The sequence below is a fragment of the Manis javanica genome, chromosome 3 (assembly GCF_040802235.1).
Source record: "Manis javanica isolate MJ-LG chromosome 3, MJ_LKY, whole genome shotgun sequence".
In the NCBI taxonomy this organism is placed as follows: domain Eukaryota; kingdom Metazoa; phylum Chordata; class Mammalia; order Pholidota; family Manidae; genus Manis; species Manis javanica.
In genome coordinates, this window is record NC_133158.1 from 171779340 (window position 1) to 171804271 (window position 24932).

At 39.6% G+C, this 24932-nt stretch overlaps 1 long non-coding RNA gene across 6 annotated transcripts; it reads right to left on the reverse strand.

Moving 5' to 3' along the window:
* Positions 1–292: 292 nt before the first annotated feature.
* On the reverse strand, positions 293–24204 carry LOC118970093 (uncharacterized). Of its 6 annotated transcripts, XR_012129535.1 has the most exons (7): positions 23173–23652; positions 19335–19474; positions 18597–18887; positions 13937–14118; positions 13035–13248; positions 4159–4335; positions 293–3026 (listed from the first exon to the last, which is right to left on the reverse strand). It is a non-coding gene; the product is annotated as an uncharacterized lncRNA (long non-coding RNA). The 6 variants fall into 6 exon arrangements; XR_012129536.1 differs by lacking the exons at positions 18597–18887; positions 23173–23652 and adding an exon at positions 24059–24179; XR_012129532.1 differs by lacking the exons at positions 18597–18887; positions 19335–19474; positions 23173–23652 and adding an exon at positions 24059–24204.
* Between the last annotated feature and the right edge of the window lie 728 nt (positions 24205–24932).

A 24932-nucleotide genomic window follows, 5' to 3' on the forward strand; every position in this document is an offset into this window, starting at 1 on the left:
CCCTCCAAGATTCTTTAATTGGGATAAAAGTCCCAGGGCAAGCCCACAGGGATAGTCTGCAAGAAAGAAAAATTAGGTCAGTGTATGTATAATTTCTGCAACTTCAGCAGAAATGGCAAAAACATTCTGAGCTACATAAAAGCATTCTTTCGGGTCAGGTCTTTTTGTTGTTTTAGTTCTTCAATCTCTAAATTCTGAGAGTGTTATAGTTTAGAAATGCTCACATTTCTAAATGTGAGCTACTAACAGTAATAAGAAACTACAATGTCAAACGAAAGATTCACAAACATGATCCTTTTCAATCATAGGTCTCTCTCTGGTAAGAAACAGACCACCATTTATTTACTTGCTCTCACCTGTAGAAGAGAGGGAGGTTAAATGGTATTAACCTGGTTATGAATCCCTGTGTACAAATGTGAGGTTAGAGAGTAAAGAGTTTAAGCCACACCCTGCATAAGAAGAGCAGACAACAAAGGACTTCCTCTACATGTAACTATGATAGAGGAGAACTTTCAATTACAGAGCTGAACAGGGTTTTTCCTGTAACCAAAAGGCCATGCCTACAAGCATTTCAGTCAACCTGTAAAAATTTTACTATCTAATTAAAAGTGTTATTTAGATAGGAAACAGATGAATAATACTAAATATTTTTTAAAAATATGGTAAAATATCTCCCCTGTTACAATTCACCAATTTTTGATCTGGTTCAACTTTCACAGAATCCATGAAGAGCAAAACAGGCTAATATTTTCTTGTTAAGTAAAACTGGAAACAACGTAATGATACCATTTGCAATTCCAGGGGGAAAAAATCCAGTACAATCTAATACACACAAAAACAAACTTCACAGAACAGACAGATACCTAATCAAACCTAAGCAATCCCCCCTCACTCACACAGAAGTAAGCCAGTCTTATTCACTTAAACAATGTTTGTTGCATCTGGATCCTGATTAAAAACTGCCATCGGAAAAATTCTGCAAATAAACACCCAAAACAGACCTAAAAATTTCTGCTCACTCCTGCTTTGCCACGATACATTTTTAAGAGAGAAATAAATATTCCTTACAACTTGACTGGCAAAACCATTACCTGGCCAATTATTTCTAAGCCTACACTGGATACCAACAAATGATGGAATGACCGAATCACTAGCAACTCAACATTGTTGTCTTTGCAAAGAAAAGCAATTATACAAATTTTATTCTCCCAGGCAATGAACAGGAGAGAAAAATATTACTTTAAAAATGGCTGTATTTGTAATTTTTAAAAACCAGCACCAAATGTTCAAGTTTAATTACTCTCAGCAACATTTAGGAATTAACATTTCCTAACAATATGGACAAACAAAAGAGTAAACGAGTAATGCATGGTGATAAGAACTACTACGTAAAATAATCTGACTGGCTCATTTCTAAAGCTATTGGAGGTTTGCCCAGTTTGTAAATGGCATTCTTCACCTACGTCCCAAGTCATGGGTACAGCTTATTCTGTTGTGACTAGGCAAGATTAAGTAAAACAAACTGAAAAGATATTTTTAAAAAGCAAGCTAAGTCAAAATAAATCCATTATTAGAATAGTTTTCTACTCTATTAAGGCAGAACACACTCATCAAATCACTATATAAAGTGACTAAATGAAAAACTGAAAAGCAAAATTCACAAATAGTAGTAGTGTCAGTTTACATCTACATAACCCTTTATTACATTATATTTATAGCACTATTATGATCCATATTACACAAGGCTTATTTCTTCCTCATACTGTAGCAGTATTATTCCCATTATATAACAATTCCACCTCTGCAAAATTGTTTAAATCAACTTTTTGCACTTTGAGTTTACAAACTATTGGATGTTAAATTGCCTGAAAACTACTTAAATTTTACGTAAAGCAAAACGTAAGTTTAAAAAAAACCCAAAAAGCCCCCACAAAGGTGCTCTGAACAGAACCTTGTAGAAATATACCGATACCAGTATTAGAAAAATTGCCTACAGAGGGCTATAGGGCTATAAATGTGATACAAAAATTCTATAGCCAACTCTTGCTAGAAAACTTCTTTTATAAATAAACACCTTTTGTGATTGAAGATGAAATCAAAAGATGGAGACGCAATTTCTCCCTAAAAACAAGTAGTTGCTCAGGACATAGGCTGAGTGTATTGAAATTATACTGCTTCTTTGAAAACAGAAAAAAATACTTTAGCCAGGCATCCCATTAACTAAAGACCATGCCACGTTTACATGGTCTTTCGAACTCTGGCTACTACTAGTATTATCCAAGAGAAAATTATCAAAGAAATTGGTTGGCAAACCTACCAAATAGGAGTCTCAGGTCCCTTAATTTTGATAGCCATCTTAGTAAATATAAAACTTTAGCTATTCAAACAACAAAGCTTGTAAAGTGCATTGGGTCTAAGAAACACAAAGAGCTAAACTCACTTAGTAGGACTTTAAGGGACTTGATGTCACCAATAGGGCAAAAAAATAGCATTATAGTTTTCTGTTCAGATTTTATTTGAAATCTAATTCAAACTGTCAAAGCTACAAAAAGGGGAAAGACGTCTGTATTATTTTTGCTAAGTCACAACATCCTAAAACAAAATACCACTACTGCCAGCAGATCCATTATACACATTTCTGACAAAATTCATTAGCGCAATAAAAATTTCATCTTGAGAAACAGCCATAACGGAAGTAATTTTTACAATATAAAACAATGACAGGTCTACAGATGCAGTTACTCATGAGTTTACACATGCATTCACAAAAAACAAACAAAAACCCCAGGAATGCTCTTTCATTCGTTTTTTTTTTTTTTTTTTTAAACAGACCATTCAGGCACAAAACAAAATTGCATTTCCAGTAAGTGAGAGCATCTTAAAAATTTACATCAGTGTTTTTCTTTGACTTTTTATGAGACCTGTGTGGAGATCGGGACTGGGATCTGGATTTCTTCCCTGATTTTTTAGGGGATCTAGACCGTGATCTCCTAGATCTCTTAGGTGTCCTTGAGCCAGATGGTGATCTAAGAAAACAAACAAAAAGGATTTATCAAAATACTCATGTGATCAAACCTATCTTCAAATTATCTAAAGTGATCTTTAACAAAGCACAATGAAAGAAACTGAAATAAAAAATGAAAACTTCCCAAACCTATACTTTGCCACCTGTACACACACATGGATTTTGGGCTTCCTATGCATTCTATAAGTGATCATCAACAGTGTACTTGCTTAAGATAGATCTGGAACCTACCACTACTCTACTAAATCAAACTCTCAAGAGGAAGGGACTGGGGATTTGCATTTTTAGCAAGCTCCCCACGATACTGACATACCACGAAGTCTGAACCTCTAAATCTACCAGATAAAGTTCGAAATAAGATAATTCATAAAACCTCAAAAACACAGCAGATTGACAGCCTATCTTTTTGAGGGAGAAAGCACCAACCACAGCAACAACATTCAGGGAAATCATTTAGGACGGTGTGACTTTGTAAGTGCTGTTCAGGAAGATCACCAACACATATACACATGTAGACGTACAAGTACCATTTAGAGAAGGAAAAAGTTTCCCATTTTATAAAGATTTTACTAAAAATGGTTACACTAATTAAGTTTTAGGATATAAAGCAGTTTTAGCTCTCAGGAAAATTCCTTTATGCAACACCAGATGAATAAAACATTTCGGAACCACTTTTCTGGAACCAGAAGAAAGTACATCACACACTAAATCCCACACTGAAGAAATGGTATTTATGGTATATATTTCCGCAAGTCTCTACCCAAGAACCTTCTAATAACATTGCTGGGCGTGGGGGTGATGTATTTTTCTTTCAGCCTTGACAAAAATCGAAGAATATTCTATAGAAACAAGAACACAATGAAGAGTAAAGCAGCTGCCCCTAATATCGTAGGAAAGAGTATGATATGTTTAAAATTCTTGGCTGGCCTTTAATTGTTGGGAGTCTTCTCGTGCTTTACTCATAAGGAGACTTGGATGGGGAGGTGGGAGGGAATAATCTAAAACAAAAGTACCTCTCCTTAGTTTTTCTAAAATCCTCTAAAAAATGGCTACCAACCAAATTATTTCCAAAAGCTGGTAGAATGACAAGGAGTCTCGCATTTGAAATATTACAAAAAAGGACTTGCATTTACCTTTTGGCCTTTTTGCTAACATCTCTAGGAGAATCTTTGTGAGATGACCCGGACCGTGAGCTCTCTTTATGAGACCTTTCTGAACGCTCTGAATGCTCCGATTCTGGTGATGGGGATTTCACGCGTCTACCACTGCTACTGCGAGACGGGCTTGGGGATGTACTGTGTCGCCTTTTCCTATGGAACAAACCCCCAAAACATTCCATAAGTGAGCAAAGGATCAGGTATTCATTTTCCTTCTACTAAATTAGTTATTAATTCCTATTAGTTTACACTAACTTTAGTTTTACTAACCTTTTATTGTTATTTTCCAACAACATCCAAAGCCCTTTATACCAAGAACAGATAGCTCTTAAAGATAAGTTGATCAAGACAAAATCTGAGTTCAACGAAATTGGATTTTCTTTTGTTATGAGAGAGATTACTGGGACAGGACAAAATTTCCTCAAGGCATCCGACTAAATGGTAAATGTTTTAATGTTAATTTCCTCCTCTTGAAACTTTTACTGTGGTTATGTAAGAAAATGAGGCATTATGTTGGCAAAGTCTCTTAAATGGTTGGGGAAAGGAAGGGTAAGAAAATAAAGCAAAAATATATATAAAAATTTGGGGAATGTCGGGGAAGGACATTTGGGAATTCTTTTTTTTTTAATTAAAAAAAATTTTTTTTAAGAGGGCATCTCTCATATTTATTGATCAAATGGTTGTTAAAAACAATAAAATTCTGTATAGGGGAGTCAATGCTCAATGAACAATCATTAATCCATCTCAAGCCTAATTCTTGTCAGTCTCCAATCTTCTGTAGCCTAACGAACAAGTACTTACATGGTGAACAAATTCTTACATAGTGAATAAGTTCTTACATGGTGAACAGTACAAGGGCAGTCATCACAGAAACTTTTGGTTTTGTTTTTTTTTTTTGAGAGGGCATCTCTCATATTTATTGGTCAAGTGGTTGATAACAACAATAAAATTCAGTATAGGGGGGTCAATGCTCAATGTACAATCATTAATCCATCTCAAGCCTAATTCTCGTCAGTCTCCAATCTTCTGAAGCATAACCAACAAGTTCTTACATGGTGAACGAATTCTTACATAGTGAATAAATTCTTACATGGTGAACAGTACAAGGGAAGTCATCACAGAAACTTTCGGTTTTGATCACGCATTATGACCTATAAACAATCAGGTCAAATATGAATATTCATTTGATTTTTGTACTTGATTTATATGTTGATCCCACATTTCTCCCTCTATTATTATTATTATTTTTATTTTTAATAAAATGCTGAAGTGGTAGGTAGATGCAAGATAAAGGTAGAAAACATAGTTTAGTGCTGTAAGAGGGCAAATGTAGATGATCAGATGATCAGGTGTGTGCCTATGGACTAAGTATTAATCCAGGCTAGACAAGGGCAGCAAGACATCCACGGATGCAGAAAATTTCTCTCAAAGCAGGGGGGGTGAGGTTCTGAGCCTCACCTCTGTTGATCCCCAAATTCTCACCTGATGGCCCCCCTGCGACTGTGCCTGTCTTAGGTTGTTCCTCCCTTGAGGAATCTTACCCGTCTCTGGCTAACCAGTCATTTTCCGGGGCCATACAGGGAAATGTAAAGTTGGTAAGTGAGAGAGAAGCCATATTGTTTGAAAAGGTTAGCTTTTTACTTCTTTGCAGATTTATGCCCTGTGGCTTCTATGCCCAGCACTTGTCTTGAGGTATCTTTACCACCTGGAGGAATTATGATACTCGGTAAATTCGACATGAGGCACGAATTCTATTTAAGGGTTGTAATTAGGAAGAAAGAAGAAAAGCTACAGATGTGGCATATGGAAGGAAACATGGGAGGATTGATTATTTCTTTGACATATATTCTTGTAGAGTACCTTAAGTATGTATAGGTTTTAAACTACTAACTAATTTGCACACACATATTAACATAATAGGAATACGGTGACATAAACAAAGCAAATCTATAATTACCATCCATCTCCAGTGAAGCCAAGAAAACCATTTAGGCACCCTAGGCATTTGTGAAAATTTGTCTATGATATGATGGATATTGTCCAACTGTACTTGAACAGTCTGAGAGAAATCAGACAAATTAAAGCAGCCCATTTCTGGGATCTGTTCACATCCCATATGTTCTTTTAACCGTAGATAGTCTATAGTCATAAGATTTTGGAGTGCTACACCTTGCACCCCTCCCAACTCCTAGTTGAGTTCCAACAGTACAGATCCGGTCAAATTCGCTGTCTCACTGTATGCACATGCCAGCCTAGACATCTCCCTCCTCATTCCTATGGCAAGTCCAGGAGACGGTGGGCTGGATGCAGCCACAACCGCAGCGTCGTCCGGATCCCTGTGGAGGGTTTTTGATGATCATCCCCGGCACAAGTCCTCCAGAGAGTGCTGATGCCGGAAGCTCCTCCTCATATCGTATCTTAGTTCATTTTCTGGGTATCCAAGCTAGGCCTTGATATTCTGCATAGAAACAAACAGACCCTTTGCCCTCACTTTGACATGCCCTCTATACCACTGTGCAGAACTCATTGGAGGTCAGCACACAGGAAATGCTTTTTTTTTTTTTTTATTAAGAGAAAGGAATATTATCAGAAAAGAGTACCTCCATAGCTGATCATCTGACACCCTTTAAGTGATCAACATTAAGGATATTTAAAGCATGCGTTGATCTTTGATTTACCAATAGTTTTATCCTATCAAGGAGTAATCCCCCTTTTCTTTCTTTCTTTCTTTCTTTCTTTCTTTCTTTCTTTCTTTCTTTCTTTCTTTCTTTCTTTCTTTCTTTCTTTCTTTCTTTCTTTCTTTCTTTCTTTCTTTCTTTCCTTTCTTTCTTTCTTTCCTTTCTCTCTCTCTCTCTCTCTCTTTCTTTCTTTCTTTCTTTCTTTCTTTCTTTTCTTTCTTTCTTTCTTTCTTCTTTCTCTCTTTCTTCTCTTTTCTTTCTTTCTTTCTTTCACTTTCTTTCTTTCTTTCTTTCTTTCTTTTTTTTTTTAAATTTTTAATCTATACTTACATGAAAAATACTATGTTTACTATGCTCTCCCCTATATCAGGTCCCCCCTAACAACCACATTACGGTTACTGTCCATCAGTTTAGCAAAATGTTGTAGAGTCACTATTTGTCCTCTCTGTGTTGTGCACCCCACCCTCCCCTTTCTCCCTCCCCCCATGCATGCTAATCTTAATACCCCCCTTCTTCTCAACCCCCCTTATCCCTCCCTGCCCACCCATCCTCCCCAGTTCCTTTCCCTTTGGTACCTGTTACTCCATTTTTGGGTTCTGTAATTCCGCTGCTGTTTTGTTCCTTCAGTTTTTCCTTTGTTCCTATACTCCTCAGATGAGTGAAATCATTTGGTATTTCTCTTTCTCTGCTTGGCTTATTTCACTGAGCATAATACTCTCCAGCTCCATCCATGTTGCTGAAAATGGTTGGATTTTTCCACTTCTTATGGCTGAGTAGTATTCCATTGTGTATATGTACCACATCTTCTTTATCCATTCATCTACCGATGGACATTTAGGTTGCTTCCAATTCTTGGCTATTGTAAATAGTGCGGCGATAAACATAGGGGTGCATCTGTCTTTCTCAAACTTGATTGCTGCGTTCTTAGGGTAAATTCCTAGGAGTGGAATTCCTGGGTCAAATGGTAGGTCTGTTTTGAGCATTTTGATGAACCTCCATACTGCTTTCCACAATGGTTGAACTAATTCACATTCCCACCAGCAGTGTAGGAGGGTTCCCCTTTCTCCACAGCCTCGCCAACATTTGTTGTTGTTTGTCTTTTGGATGGCAGCCATCCTTAAGGGTGTGAGGTGATACCTCATTGTAGTTTTAATTTGCATTTCTCTGATAATTAGCGATGTGGAGCATCTTTTCATGTGTCTGTTGGCCATCTGTATTTCTTTTTTAGAGAACTGTCTGTTCAGTTCCTCTGCCCATTTTTTAATTGGGTTATTTGTTTTTTGTTTGTTGAGGCGTGTGAGCTCTTTATATATTCTGGACGTCAAGCCTTTATCGGATCTGTCATTTTCAAATATATTCTCCCATACTGTAGGGTTCCTTTTTGTTCTATTGATGGTGTCTTTCGCTGTACAGAAGCTTTTCAGCTTAATGTAGTTCCACTTGCTCATTTTTGCTGTTGTTTTCCTTGCCCGGGGAGATATGTTCAAGAAGAGGTCACTCATGTTTATGTCTAAGAGGTTTTTGCCTATGTTTTTTTCGAAGAGTTTAATGGTTTCATGACTTACATTCAGGTCTTGGATCCATTTTGAGTTTACCTTTTTATATGGGGTTAGACAAGGTCGAGTTTCATTCTCCTACATGTAGCTGTCCAGTTTTGCCAGCACCATCTGTTGAAGAGACTGTCATTTTGCCATTGTATGTCCATGGCTCCTTTATCAAAGATTAATTGACCATATATGTTTGGGTTAATGTCTGGAGTCTCTAATCTGTTCCACAGGTCTGTGGCTCTGTTCTTGTGCCAGTACCAAATTGTCTTGATTACTATGGCTTTGTAGTAGAGCTTGAAGTTGGGGAGTGAGATCCCCCCTACTTTATTCTTCTTTTTCAGGATTGCTTTGGCTATTCGGGGTCTTTGGTGTATCCATATGAATTTTTGAATTATTTGTTCCAATTCATTGAAGAATGTTGCTGGTAATTTGAGAGGGATTGCATCAAATCTGTATATTGCTTTGGGCAGGATGGCCATTTTGATGATATTAATTCTTCCTAGCCATGAGCATGGGATGAGTTTCCATTTATTAGTGTCCCCTTTAAGACTTGTAGTTTTCAGAGTATAAGTCTTTCACTTCTTTGGTTAGGTTTATTCCTAGGTATTTTATTCTTTTTGATGCAATGGTGAATGGAATTGTTTTCCTGATTTCTCTTTCTATTGATTCATTGTTAGTGTATAGGAAAGCTACAGATTTCTGTGTGTTAATTTTGTATCCTGCAACTTTGCTGTATTCCGATATCAGTTCTAGTAGTTTTGGAGTGGAGTCTTTAGGGTTTTTTGTGTACGGTATCATATCATCTGCAAATAGTGACAGTTTAACTTCTTCTTTACCAATCTGGATTCCTTGTATTTCTTTGTTTTGTCTGATTGCCGTGGCTAGGACCTCCAGTACTATGTTTAACAGTGGGGAGAGTGGGCATCCCTGTCTGGTTCCCGATCTCAGAAGAAATGCTTTCAGCTTCTCGCTGTTCAGTATAATGCTGGCTGTGGGTTTATCATATATGGCCTTTATTATGTTGAGGTACTTGCCCTCTATTCCCATTTTGCTGAGAGTTTTTATCATGAATGGATGTTGAATTTTGTCAAAAGCTTTTTCAGCATCTATGGAGATGATCATGTGGTTTTTGTCTTTCTTTCTGTTGATGTGGTGGATGATGTTGATGGATTTTTAAATGTTGTACCATCCTTGCATCCCCGGGATGAATCCCACTTGATCATGGTGTATAATCCTTTTGATATACTGTTGAATTCTGTTTGCTAATAGTTTATTGAGTATTTTTGCATCTACATTCATCAGGGATATTGGTCTGTAATTTTCTTTTTTGGTGGGGTCTTTGCCTGGTTTTGGTATTAGGGTGATGTTGGCTTCATAGAATGAGTTTGGGAGTATTCCCTCTTCTTCTATTTTTTGGAACACTTTAAGGAGAATGGGTATTATGTTTTCTCTGTGTGTCTGATAAAATTCCGAGGTAAATCCGTCTGGTCCCGGGGTTTTGTTCTTGGGTAGTTTTTTGATTACCGTTTCAATTTCTTTGCTCGTAATTGGTTTGTTTAACTTTTGTGTTTCTTCCTTGGTCAGTCTTGGGAGGCTGTATTTTTCTAGGAAGTTGTCCATTTCTTCTAGGTTCTCCAGCTTGTTGGCATATAGGTTTTCATAGTAGTCTTTAATAATTCTTTGTATTTCTGTAGAGTCTGTTGTGATTTTTCCATTCTCATTTCTGATTATGTTGATTTGTGTTGATTCTTCTTCTCTTAATAAGTTTGGCTAGAGGCTTATCTATTTTGTTTATTTTCTCAAAGAACCAGCTCTTGGTTTCGTTGATTTTTGCTGTTGTTTTATTCTTCTCAATTTTGTTTATTTCTTCTCTGATCTTTATTATGTCCCTCCTTCTGCTGACTTTAGGCCTCATTTGTTCTTCTTTTTCCAGTTTCGATAGTTGTGATGTTAGACTATTCATTTGGGATTCTTCTTCCTTCTTCACGTGTGCCTGGATCGCTATATACTTTCCTCTTAAGACTGCTTTCGCTGCGTGCCACAGAAGTTGGGGCTTAGTGTTGTTGTTGTCATTTGTTTCTATATATTCCTTGATCTCTATTTTGATTTATTCATTGATCCATTGATTATTTAGTAGCATGTTGTTAAGCCTCCATGTGTTTGTGAGCCTTTTTGTTTTCTTTGTAGAATTTATTTCTACTTTTATACCTTTGTGGTCTGAAAAATTGGTTGGTAGAATTTCAATATTTTGGAGTTTACTGAGGCTCCTTTTGTGAGCTAGTATGTGGTCTACTCTGGAGAATGTTCCATGTGCACTTGAGAAGAATGTATATCCTGTTGCTTTTGGATGTAGAGTTCTATAGATGTCTATTAGGTCCATCTGTTCTAGGGTGTTGTTCAGTGCCTCTGTGTCCTTACTTATTTTCTACCCGGTGGATCTATCCTTTGGGGTGAGTGGTGTGTTGAAGTCTCCTAAAATGAATGCATTGCAGTCTATTTCCCTCTTTAGTTCTGTTAGTATTTGCTTCACATATGCTGGTGCTCCTGTATTGGGTGCATATATATTTAGAATGGTTATATCCTCTTGTTGGTCTGAGCCCTTTATCATTATGTAGTGTCCTTTATCTCTTGTTACTTTCTTTGTTTTGAAGTCTATTTTGTCTGATATTAGTACTGCAACCCCTGCTTTCTTCTCACTGTTGTTTGCCTGAAGTATGTTTTTCCATCCCTTGACTTTTAGTCTATGCTTATCTTTGGGTTTAAGGTGAGTTTCTTGTAAGCAGCATATAGATGGGTCTTGCTTTTTTATCCATTCTATTACTCTGTGTCTTTTGATTGGTGCATTAAGTCCATTTACATTTAGGGTGACTATTGAGAGATATGTACTTATTGCCATTGCAGGCTTTAGATTCGTGGTTACCAAAGGTTCAAGGTTAGCTTCTTTAGTATCTTACTGCCTAACTTAGCTCGCTTATTGAGCTGTTATATACACTGTCTGGAGATTCTTTTCTTCTCTCCCTTCTTATTCCTCCTCCTCCATTCTTCATATATTGTGTGTTTTGTTCTGTACTCTTTTTAGGAGTGCTCGCATCTAGAGAAGTCCCTCTAAGATGCCCTATAGAGGTGGTTTGTGGGAAGCAAATTCCCTCAGCTTTTGCTTGTCTGGGAATTGTTTAATCCTGCCATCATATTTAAATGATAGTCGTGCTAGATACAGTATCCTTGGTTCAAGGCCCTTCTGTTTCATTGCATTAAATATATCATGCCATTCTCTTCTGGCCTGTAGGGTTTCTGTCAAGAAGTCTCATGTTAGCCTGATGGGTTTTCCTTTATAGGTGACCTTTTTCTCTCTAGCTGCCTTTAAAACTCTTTCCTTGTCCTTGATCCTTGCCATTTTAATTATTATGTGCCTTGGTGTTGTCCTCCTTGGATCCTTTCTGTTGGGGGTTCTGTGTATTTCCGTGGTCTGTTCGATTATTTCCTCCCCCAGTTTGGGGAAATTTTCAGCAATTATTTCTTCAAAGGGACTTTCTATCCCTTTTCCTCTTTCTTCTTCTTCTGGTAGCCCTATAATACGGATATTATTCCTTTTGGATTGGTCACATAGTTCTCTTAGTGTTGTTTCGTTCCTGGAGATCCTTTTCTCTCTCTCTATGTCAGCTTCTATACGTTCCTGTTCTCTGGTTTCTATTCCTTCTATGGCCTCTTGCATCTTATCCATTCTGCTTATAAATCCTTCCAGGGATTGTTTCACTTCTGTGATTTCCTTCCTGACATCTGTGATCTCCCTCCGGACTTCATCCCATCGCTCTTGCATTTTTCTCTGCATCTCTGTCAGCATATTCATGATTTTTATTTTGAATTCTTTTTCAGGAATACTGGTTAGGTCTGTCTCCTTCTCAAGTGTTGTCTCTGTGATCTTTGTCTGCCTGTAGTTTTGCCTTTTCATGGTGATAGAGATAGTTTGCAGAGCTGGTACGAGTGACAGCTGGGAGAGCTTTCCTTCTTTTTGGTTTGTGGCCTTCCTCTCCTGGGAGAATAGCGACCTCTAGTGGCTTTTGCTTGGCAGCTGTGCGCAGACAGGGCTTCAGCTACCTGCCTGGTTGGTTTGGAGTTTATCTCAGCTGTTGCTGTGGGCGTGGCCCGGCTGGGGCTGCTCCTCAAAATGGTGGAGCCCCATTGGAGGGGGAGCAGCCAGGAGGCTATTTATCTACATGAGGGGCCTCTGTGCTCCCTGTTTCCCAGGGGGTTAGAGTGCTCAGAGATCCCCAGATTCCCTGCCTCTGGGCTAAGTGTCCTGTCCTACCCCTTTAAGACTTCCAAAAAGCACTCTCTAAACCAAAACAACAACAGCAACAATGAAAGTGAATGAAAAAAAAAGGGAAAAACGTCGATTTTCTTTGTCCTCAGTTGCCGGTCTCAGGCACCCACTCACCGGTCCTGCCGCCCTGTTTCCTTAGTATCCAGGACCCCGCGCATGCACTGTGTCTGCGCTCTAGTACGGAATCCTGGGGCTGGGTGTTCTGCAGTCCTGGGTTCTCTCTCCCTCCCTGCTGACTCCTCTCCACCCACCAGGGTCCGGGGGGAGGGGTGCTCGGGTCCCACTGGGCCGGGGCTTGTATCTTACCCCGTTCGGGAGGCGCTGGGTTCTCGCAGGTGTGGATGTGGTCTGCATGTTGTCCTGTGTCCTCTGTTCTCTATTTTAGGAAGAGTTGTCTTTGTTATATTTTCATGGATATATATAGTTTTGGGAGGAGATTTCTACTCCTCTATTCATGCCGCCATCCTGGCTCTGCCTCCGGGAATTCTTTATACTATTCTCTTGCAACTTCTCTACAAATCTGAAATTATATCAAAAAAGTGGTAAAAAACAAAAAAGTGATAGATTTATTATTTAATTGATTAGTATAACTATGCTATATGTAACTACCTTTATATTGACTAAGCCAGAATATTTTTCTTTGCATTCGCTTAGTTTTTATTAGGAAAACCTCAGTTCTCTTAACTGAAGCCATTTTATCTACTAAGTCAGAGGTTTAGGTAGTGTGAAAAGAATAAAGACTAAGAGAGAAATGAATTTTGATGAGAATGAAGACTTAAAGTTAGGAGCAAGATACTATGGCCTCTGTACAAAATATCCTTTTAAGACAGGACTGGGAGACTTGTTTATAGGTAGCAGCCTCAACACAAGAAATGCTTACATTGCAGGCAACAAGGAAGATTTAGTGAGCTGTTAGTTATTTAACACTTAGATTTGATACTTAATATGGGAACTTCATTCTTGCACTAAACTAAGGCTAAGGTACCACGTGAACCATGTTAAGGGATGATGTCACAGTTAATTAAGCCAAGTGCCAACTAACTGCCCCATTTCCCAGCTAATTCTGCCTCCTGCAGGCAGGAGAGAAACATGCTTATCATGAAAAAATACTTTTCCAGTTTGTTGGCATCAGAGATGAAAATATTACAAAATGAAACATCAATCCAAAATTTGAAACTAGAATAGACATTAAATGAGAAATGTTTTACCTTTCTTTCCTTGTCGTGGTACATTCATCTTTTTACTTCTTGTCTTTGGAAGAATATTCCAATTTTTCTTTATCCTTCTTATCTCCTCTTTCTCTTTCTAATTCTTTCTCTTTCACCTTCTTTTTTTTAAGAAAGAATATTTATAATTTTATTATATGCCCCAGTCTTTCTTTCAGGCACTCCTGAAAGGTTGAAAAAAGAGAAAGTTTAAAGTTAAAAGGTTACGCACTGACAAAGTGTGGGCGACCTCAGAGAGAGGAGAGCGCAGAAAGGCTGGGGGGTTCCCCCTCTTAAGAATTCTTAAGGAATGTGACTGAGGGCTGGGAGTGCAGACTTGTTAAATGGCCTTTGAATACTTACAATTAACTTAAAACAAGGAACTTTCTGCTCTGATTTCTCCCTGGGATACCAGCATCCTGGTCTGGGAGCGTATTAAACACCTTGCCTGCCCAGCGCCCAAGGTGGGCTGAGTTATTGTCTGTTTGCTAAAGAGTAAGTTAAGAATCTTACACTTGTAACTTTCTGGGTATTAAAATACAGTCTTTAAGATGGAATTGAGACAGGGACAATGGGATTAGGCAGAGTAGGGTGAGGGCCTCCTGAGAAAAAGCAGAGCAAGAGCAGTCAGAACAATGTAACAAAATGCAAAGAAGTCCTTATCAAAATTCTGTGCTAAGCATTATGCAAAGTCAGAGTCCCACTAATTCTCTAGGGTAAAGATTTGTATGAATAACTAGGAATACAGATATTCTTCAGTGAAATTACTTAAGGCTCAAAAGGCCAGGAGCAACTTGGCCTGGAATGTTTGAGTGTTCTGCAGATAAAGAAAAGTATCTCAGCATAAACAATCACTTAATTGTTATCAGTTACACCATGACAATGTAAAGTTTACCTTATCCTGCTAAAAGGCCCAGTTTATTTTTATTTATTTATTTTTTTGAGAGGCCATCTCTCATATTTATTGATCAAATGGTTGTTAACAACAATAAAATTCTGTATAGCGGACTCAATGCACAATCATTAATCAACCCCAAGCCTAATTCTCAACAGTCTCCAATCTTCTGCGGCATAACGAACAAGTTCTTACATGGTGAACAAGTTCTTACATAGTGAATAAGTTCTTACATGGTGAACAGTGCAAGGGCAGTCAATCACAGAAACTTTCGGTTTTGATCACGCATCATGAACTATAATCAATCAAGTCAGATATGATTATTCATTTGATTTTTATACTTGATTTATATGTGCATCCCACATTTCTCCCTTATTTTTTTTTATTTTTTAAAAATAAAATGCTGAAGTGGTAGGTAGATGCAAGATAAAGGTAGAAAACATAGTTTAGTGTTGTAAAAGGGCAAATGTAGATGATCAGTTGTGTGCCTGTAGACTAAGTGTTAATCCAAGCTGGTCAAGGGCAAGAAAACATCCACAGATGCAGAAGATTTCTCTCAAAACAGGGGGGTGAGGTTCTAAGCCTCACCTCTGTTGATCCCCAATTTCTCACCTGATGGGCCCCCTGCGACTGTGCCTGTCTTAGGTTGTTCCTCCCTTGAGGAATCTTACCCGTCTCTGGCTAACCAGTCATCTTCCGGGGCCATACAGGGAAATGTGAAGTTGGTAAGTGAGAGAGAAGCAATATTCTTTGAAAAGGTTAGCTTTTTACTTCTTGGCAGATTTATGCCCTGTGACTTCTATGCCCAGCATTTGTCTTGAGGTATCTTTACCACTTGGAAGAATTATGATACTTGGTAATTTTCGATATGAGGCACGAATTCTACTAAAGGGCTGTAATTAGGAAGGAAGAAGAAAAGCTATAGAAGTAGCAGACGGAAGAAAACATGGGAAGATTGATTATTTCTTTGACATAACTTCTTGTAGAGTAACATAAGCATGTATAGGTTTTAAGAGACTACTAATTAAATTGCGTACACACATTAACAGAATAGGAATACAGATACATAACAAAAGCAGACCTACAATTACCAGCCATATCCAGTGAAACCAAGAAAACCAGTTAGGTACCCTAGGCATTTGTGAAAACTTATCAATAATATGATGGATATTGTCTAACTGGAGTTGAATAGTTTGAGAAAAGGGCCCAGTTTATTTTAATTGTAACTATGTGCTATTTTCCCTTCTCTAATTGTAATCTGCAACCTAGGCAAAAGACTACTTTGGTAAGCAATCTCAACTACAAACAAGCCAAGCAAACAGACAACACCCAGCCTCCTTGGGGGCAGGGCAGGCGTTCTTACAAGTCTGCAGCCCCAACCCTTTACCCTCATTCCTGAAAATCCTCAACTGCTCATAAAACCCTTAGACAAGGAGCCAACCACGGACTCTCTGGTCCCATCCTGGCATGAGCTGGGAGCTCTGTCCTCTCACTTTATCTCTAAATAAAAGCCTGTACCTTGCTCTCCTACCTTGAGTGTTTGTGAAGCTCATTCTTTGGCTTCATGAACAAGAACCCCAGCATCAGTGAGAGTTGATTCATATGGACAGTATAATTTATTGTTTATTTTTTTAACCAAATACCTCCTCAGTAATTTACAATGGCTTTGCAGTAATGTGTATCAAATAAGAAGCACTGGAAAACTGATTCATCTCTAGGATGATATGCATGTTTCAAGTGGTATTGAGAAGCGCAGTGATGGATATGTAATAACATCTCTTATTGCTAAAAAAAAAAAAGCTAGGGCTCAGTGACAAAAAGGGACAGCAAAGTGGCATTTACATGAGGATATTTCACTTTTGAATGCACGGTGTTTCTATCCAAGACCCTGAGAAACATTTCCTATGCTTGCACTCCTCTTTGAGAGGGAGTGGTATTGATCATTTAGTGCCAGATAAGCAAGGAAAAATAGGGAGTCGGGCATCATACCACAAGGTGTCATCTCTAAGGTAAGGAAGCAGAGGAGATGAATACTGAAATGCAGAAATGCAGAAAACTGATGAGGAAACTGGAGCAACGCAATGGAGGTAAAAGAATAGGAGGAGAGTAATAATCTGAGAATTTCCAAATTTCTCTCTTCTACATCCTCTCTACCTACTCTTTTCTTAAAATCCTGCCATCTGGCTTCTTCTCTCCATTCTTCTGGAACTATTCTAGACTCTGATGACTTTCTAATTTCTCACTATAAGGGCCTTTTCCATATTATTTTGTCTGTTCCACTGAAAAATGAGGTTACACAGACATACCTCTTTTTACCTAAATTTAAACACTTCACTATTTTATTCATTATAAAAGTAATGCATCGTATTTGTAAAAAAATAAAATAAAATAATACAAAGAAGTATGTCGGTCCCTCTCTGCTTCTGACCCGCAGATAAGGGAGGAGACACAAGAGATATCAAAGATCTGAAAGGACCAGCCAGGGGACTCGAGGCTTAACAGCACAAGAATGGTGCTGAGAGGGCACCCTTCGTATTTATTGAGCACATACGTGTTAACAACAACAGAATTCTATGTGGAGGACTTAATAGATAACCATTAACTAACTCTAAACGTAATCCTCGGCAGTCTCCAGTCTCCTGGGGAACAATGTCTTACATGGTATTGAAACAATAGCAAGGGCAATTACATCACAGAAACTGTTTCAGTTTTGTTTGTTCTGTTCTTGATCACTTATTAGGAATTACAGGAAAAATAATCAAGTCATATATGATTATACATTTGATTTCTATACTTGATTTATATATAAATCTCACATTTCCCCCTTATTTAATAAAATGTTTAAGTACTAGGGAGACATAATAAAGATTACAGTTTCTAATAGAAAGCTTTTTAACAGTTTACTTTTTCATAAAAGATAATCTATCTTTTAAATCTTGTGATGTAAAATAAAGATGGAAAGTAGAGTTGAGTGCAGTAGGAAGGCAAGTGTAGGCGGTCAGGTCTGTCCTATAGACTAGGTATTGATCCAAGCTAGACAAGAGCAACAAAACAGCCATGGCTGCAGAAGACTTCTCTCAAAACTGGGGGGATGAGGCTCTAAGCTTCACCTCTGTTGACCCCAATTTCTCACCTGATGGCCCCTCTGCGACTGTGCCTGTCTTACGTTGTTCCTCCATTGAGGAATCTTACCCGTCTCTGGCTAACCAGCTATCTCAGGGGCCGTACGGGGAGATATAAAGTTGGTAAGTGAGAGAGAAGCAATATTCTTTAAAAAGGTTAGCTTTTTACATCTCTGCAGATTTATGCCCCATAGCTCCTATGCCCAGCACTTGTCTTGAGGTACCTTTACCAGCTGGAAGGATTACGACACATGGTAATTTTAAGTATGAGGCATGAATTCTAGCAAAGGGCTGTATTTAAGAAGGAAAAAGAAAAGCTATAGAAGTAGCAAAGGAAGAAAATATGAGATTATTTATTTGACATAACTTTCTGGTAGAGTAACGTAAGCATGTATAGGTTTTAACAAACGACTAATTAAATTACGTACACATATTAACAGAACAGGAATACAGATATACAGATACATAACAAAAGCAGACCTACAAATACCGGCCATATCCAATGAAACCGAGAAAATCAGTTAGGTAACGCAGGCATTTGTGAAAACTTATTAATAATATGATGCATATTGTCTAAATGATTTTGAATCGTTTGAGAAAAATCAGACAAATTAAAATGACACATTCCTGAAAACTGTTCACATACCATATGTTCTTTTAACAGCAGATAGTCGTAGCACGATTTTGAAGCACCACAATAGCACTTCTCCTAGCTCTTGATTGAGTTCAGATAATACAGAAGCAGTCAAATTCGTTGTCTTACTATATACACAAGCCAGCTTAAATATCTCTTTTTGCATTCCACCACCAAGTCCAGGAACCAGCAGGATGAATGCAGCTGCAACTGCAACAGAGGTGGGATCTAAAAGCTTCAAGTTGTCATCACCATCAAATGGCAGAGCTCGGAGAAATCCTTCATGACTATTTCTGGGATAATCTATTAGAGCAAGAAGGATGCATCCCATGCCACATACACCTTGATAATGTGAAGAGAGGGCTTAGAGTGTGGACTTGTACCACCTGCCCTGCCCCTAAGGTGGACTGGGTTATTGTCTGCTGGCTAGGGCTGTTTGCAGTGAAATCACAGGTTATGCTGAGATTCCCTTCTTTATTTGTGAAACACTCAAAACATTCCAGGCCAAATTGTTCCTGGCCTTTTGAGCTTTAACTGATCTCACTGAATAATCACTCTAGAGCTTAATGTTTAACACAGAGTTTTGGTAGGGGGCTTCCTTGCATGTAGTTACATTCCCCTGACTGCAAATATCCTGCCTTGCTTTTTCGGGATGCCCTCAGCCTATTCTGTCTAAGCTCATGGCCCCTGTCTCATTTCCCCCCTCTACAGACAGAGACACTAGCTACTGCTAGGGAAAGGGGGCCACACCTGCTCTGGCTGCTTCATGCTGAGAGGGGACACATAAAGGATGCAGTTAGGTCTCCATCAGTGGTCAGTGAGAGGGCCTCGGAAGATTGGCGCTTCTATTCCGGGTTCCATTTCTATTACTATTTGCAGTTTTATGGCTTCTAGGCAAGATAGAACAAATCGTGCTATTAGGTTAAGTAGCAACATCTGGAGTTGGATTTTCCTTTTTGGAGCAACTCGACAAGATTAAGAATGTATGGCTGAATATAAGGACTAGAAACAGTAAAATTTTAACTGAAATGATGGAAGAAAACTAAAACATCTGGAGAATCATAGCTAGATATTTTGGGGAAACTACAATTCTGGATCTAGTCTACGTCCCAATGACTAGTATTAGGATTTAGTATAGATAAGGCTGCATTATTGAACAATACTTTTCTCTAAAATCACCCTCATTTTTATTAGAAGTAACTAGATTAAGAAAATAATTAACACATGGCTCGACTATTTGCATCAGTGCAGCCAGTAGGGCCGTTGATTACATAGGATCTTTTAAATGTGCTTTGCTGGAACATTTTATAAGGAATTTCAGATTGGACGTTTAAAGGCCTCTTGAGGTCAGAAAACCAAGCCAGACTTGACATCAGGTTTTGCCTGTACTACCTGTAGATTTGGGTGAATTTCTCTCTTGCTGAGGTTCCCAAGATTTTCCTGAGGTTCCTGCACCTGCCAGGAAGTCACCTTCCTTACTCCCCTGGTACGGCTGCTTGGGAACCCTGTAAGCAAGGTACCAGGCCAGTTCTTCCAAGGGGTTTTGTTGGCTCTATAAAGTCAACCTTAGTTCCTTAAAACTGTCTGTTCATATCTGAGTTCACGCATGTGTCTCTCAGGTATGACATTTCAGTCAAAGCCTTGGTAATATAACCTGTGTTTTTAATTGGTTCTCTTACAAGAAAAGCAGATTCTTATTGAACTTACGCAAATAAACATACTGCCATGAAATACAAAAATAGTCTCTGAGAGTTTTTAAATTCTGGAGGGATTAGGTAGAAAGATAAATGTTTCAATTCTGCTTATAAAGATATTATCCTTCACTAAACTGTTGTCAGCTTAAGAGGAAAAGCTTAAAACACTTTAACAGCAACATTTGAAACAAAAAGCCACAAAATCATTTTCCTTAGTTTACTTAATCCGATGAAACCAATACCTGTTCTCCTGAAATCTAGTTCTTTACTAATTTAGGAGTAATAAAACAGTGACTATAAATGACAAAAGACTTACAAATGACCACAGTTAAATCAAGCTGAAACTGCTGTACAGGAAAGGACACCATCAAAACAACAAAAAAACATCCTACAGTATGGGACAATATATTCATAAATGGCACATCCGATAAAGGACTGACATCCAAAATATATAAAGAGCTCACACACTTCAAAAAACAAAAAGCAAATAATCCAATTAAAAAATGGGCATAGGAGCTGAACAGACACTTCACCAAAGAAATTCAGATGGCCAACAGGCACATGAAAAGATGCTCCACATCTCTAATCATCAGAGAAATGCCAATTAAAACCACAATGAGAGACCACCTCACACCAGTAAGGATGGCCACCATCCAAAAGACAAACAACAACAAATGTTGGTGAGGTTGTGGAGAAAGGGGAACCCTCCTACACTGCTGGTGGGAATGTAAGTTAGTTCAACCATTGTGGAAAGCAGTATGGAGGTTCCTCAAAAAACTAAAAATAGAAATACCATTTGACCCAGGAATTCCCCTCCTAGGAATTTACCCTAAGAATGCAGGACCCCAGTTTGAAAAAAGACATTAAGCACCCCTATGTTTACTGTGCACTTTTTACAACAGCCAAGAAATGGAAGCAACCTAAGTGTCCATCAGCAGATGAATGGGTAAAGAAGATGTAGTACATATACACAATGGAATATTATTCAGCCATAAGAAGAAAACAAATCCTACCATATGCAACAACATGGATGGAGCTGGAGGGTATTATGCTCAGTGAAATAAGCCAGGTGGACAAACACAAGTATCAAATGATTTCACTCGTCTGTGGAGTATAAGAACAAAGAAAAAACTGAAGGAACAAAACAGCAGCAAACAGAACCCAAGAGTGGACTAACAGTTACCAAAGGGAAAGGGACTGGGGAGGATGGGTTGGAAGGGAGGGATCAGAGGAAAAAGGCGCATTATGACTAGCACACATAATGTTGGGGGCGGCACAGGGAAGGCAGTACAGCACAGAGAAGACAAGTAGTGATTCTATGGCATCTTACTACGTTGATGGACAGTGACTGTAATGGGGTATGTGGTGGGGGCCTGATAATGGGGGGAATCTAGTAACCACAATGTTGTTCATGTAAGTGTATATTAACGATACCAAAATAAATAAATAAATAAAAATAACAAATACAAGAGAAAAAAAAATGAAACAAACTTAGGTTCCTTAATTTATCACTGATAAATTTAAAATGCACGTACTACCTGATTCTGATTCTTAAAGTACAAGGGGACGAACAGATAAAATTGAGAAATCACTAATACCTCAGTGACTGCTCATTATGCAGTTGTCTGTCAACCCGCGTTTAAGTCCATGCAAGTTATGGGAAAATAATTTACACAATACCATCACTTACTTCCAATTTTTCTTAACCATATTTGACCTTTTAATGTCTAAGAATATATTTTCAGGGATCTTACTAGGAATAACACGGTTAAAAAGTATGGTAAATATGCACACAAAAAAAAATACAGGCCAATCATTCACATATTCTTCTCCAAACCTAACACCATAAAACTTTTTTTCTTCTTACAGCAGTAATACATCCGGTCTAAAGCGAGGCTAAAGTGATAACGATCTCAATTTCAGGATATATAAAGCTCAAATTTATAAAAATGTCCAAGCTAAAACATTCCTACTTCTTTCCAGTCTTAGTACACTGACTAGAAAATGCACATGCCTAATTGACTCAGGGTAGTTTTGCACATCGGTAGGACTCAGAATTACACCAAGCATCCCTATCCATGCAGAGGTCCCAATCAACAGGAGACAGGGACTGAGGGTACGACTACACCAAACATCCCTTTTGTTTTAGCATCCTCTACTGGTGGTTTCCAAAGACAGCAAGTAAAAATGGTGCAAATAACAGAAAAATATGTACCTGCTATTCTAACTAAAGTAAAGTAATCAGATTGTGGTCATTAGTACCTAGAATACGTTCCTCAAAAAATATATATATATATATATGTATAAGGAAACCACACACAGAGTATAAGTGGAAAATGAGAAGACACATTTTTAAAAATTTAACAAGCAAAGCATTACATTATAAATGGTAAAAGCCGATTTAAGCAATTCGAATACCACTCCTTTATTATATGACTAACATCATTACCGTCAAGTTACTACATAAGGTTTGATGCTTTGGCCAAACCATGCTCACTTGGTTTACGCCTGTCAAGTTACATTACTTGATCTCCCATTAATATCCTACACTACAGATATATTCCAGAAAGGAAATTTAAAAATGTTTTACTGGAGGCTTACCAGTAAAATCTACATACCTTATTTTAAAATGAACAAAAAACGATTTACATACAATAACAGCATAAAGTATCTCTACGACTACCTATCACTCTATACATCTCTCACCCTGTCATTAAAGACTTAGGAGCTAACATTTTTTCCCAGCAGTTCTCTCCAATAAACAGCAGCAACTTAAAAATATGATTGCATTGCTAAGAAATATTAACCAGCACCTATCCTAAGGTTTCATAACACAATGGTGTATAACCAAGTTTAATTCGCCCCGGAGATAAGCAGAAATGAAAACAACTTACACCAATCAACAAACACTGCAGCTGCAGCGCGAGCAGCGGACCGAGCGTCTGTGGGTCCGTCCGCCCCCTCCTGTACCAGCCTTCCACCCGAGACCGAGCACGCCATCCAAGCTCCATTACCCGGTACAGCGCTCCGCGCGTCCGGTCCAGGTAACAACTTAACCAGAAACCCAAAGAGAAGACAGGCTGCCGCACAGAGCCCCATCCCGGCGCGGAAATGCAGCCCTCCACGGGGAAGGGATCTGTCTGCGGTGCTTCCCGGTCTCCGATACCAACTAACAACTCCACAAAGGCGCCCGTCGCTGCAGCTCGCCGCCCGCTCCAGGTCTCTCCGCGGGGGCAAGTAGGTGCCCGCTCGTGGCCCGAGTCCCCGGCCGCCGCGCCAGCTCCCCATGGAACGTGCACGGCGCTCACGGGGCTCGCCTAGTCGGGGCCCGAGGAGCGGGGAGGGGTCCCGCTTCTCCCCATTCCGCCAGCGCGCCTCACCAGCCGGTTACTTCGCCGCCGCCGAAGCAGCCTGGCCGCCTGCAGCGCGCTCGGCCGGACCCGCGCGCACGGGCGACACGCATCCCGCAGCCACTTCCGCACGTCACCCGCAGCCCGAGCCCGGCGGGTCCAAGCCGCGGGCCCGAGCGAGAGGCCCTGTGTCCGGCCCGCGCTCGTGGACCTCCGCGCTGAGGTGGGGTAGCACGGTGAGGGCTGAGTCCCGGAGGAGGGGCCGAGGGCCAAGAGAGTGGGGTGCGTGCATTAAAAGCAACGCCCCCACCCCAGGACGAGAGGAGGGGCCGGCCGCACGCAGCACGACTCCCCCGCCCTCACCCCCCGGGGCGCCCCGGCTGCCGGATTTCCCGAACTCCGCCACTCTCCGGTCCGCCCCGCTACTCACTGTTATGGCGCCGCGGGCTCTCCTGCTTTCTGTGCTGACGCCTGGGGCCGTCCGCCTGCTCCTCCTTGCGTCCCTCGGACCGTTCCTCTCAGTGCCTCCGCCTCTTGCCGCCCTGCGCCTGGCTTACGACGTCGCCGCTTTACGACATCACGTTCATTTCACCTAGAGTCGCTCGCTCTGCGGCAGCAACCTTCTTGCTAAGGAGACGGTTTGTGCCAATCCTGGAAGCCGCTGAGTTTGAATGGAGGGGCGAGGGAAAACTTTCCCTCAGGTGTCGTGAATTCCAGGAGACTTCATTGAAAATAATAAAACATTACTGAGAAAGGGTGGGTGGGGAAGAAGGGAGAAGGGGAAGAAGGGGCATTACGATTTGCACACATAATGTAGCGGGGTGGGGGAGGGTGCGGGTAAGGGAAGGCAGTACAGCACAGAGAAGACAAGTAGTGACTCTATAGCATCTTACTACGCAGATGGACAGTGACTGTAACCGGGTATGTGGTGGGGACTTGATAATGGGGGAATATAGTAACCACCAGGGTGCTCATGTAACTCTGTATTAATGACATAAAAAAAAATACGTCAAGAGGATCATACAACATGATCAATTGGGATTTATCTCAGGGATGCAAGGATGGTACAACATGTAAAAATCCATCAATATCATCCACCACATCAACAAAAAAGACAAAAACCACATGATCATTTCCATAGATGCTGGAAAAACACTCGACAAGATTCAACATCCATTCATGATAAAAACTTTCAACAAAATGGGTATACAGGGCAAGTACCTCAACACAATAAAGGCCATATATGATAAACCCACAGCCAACATCATACTGAACAGTGAGAAGCTGAAAGCTTTTCCTCTGCG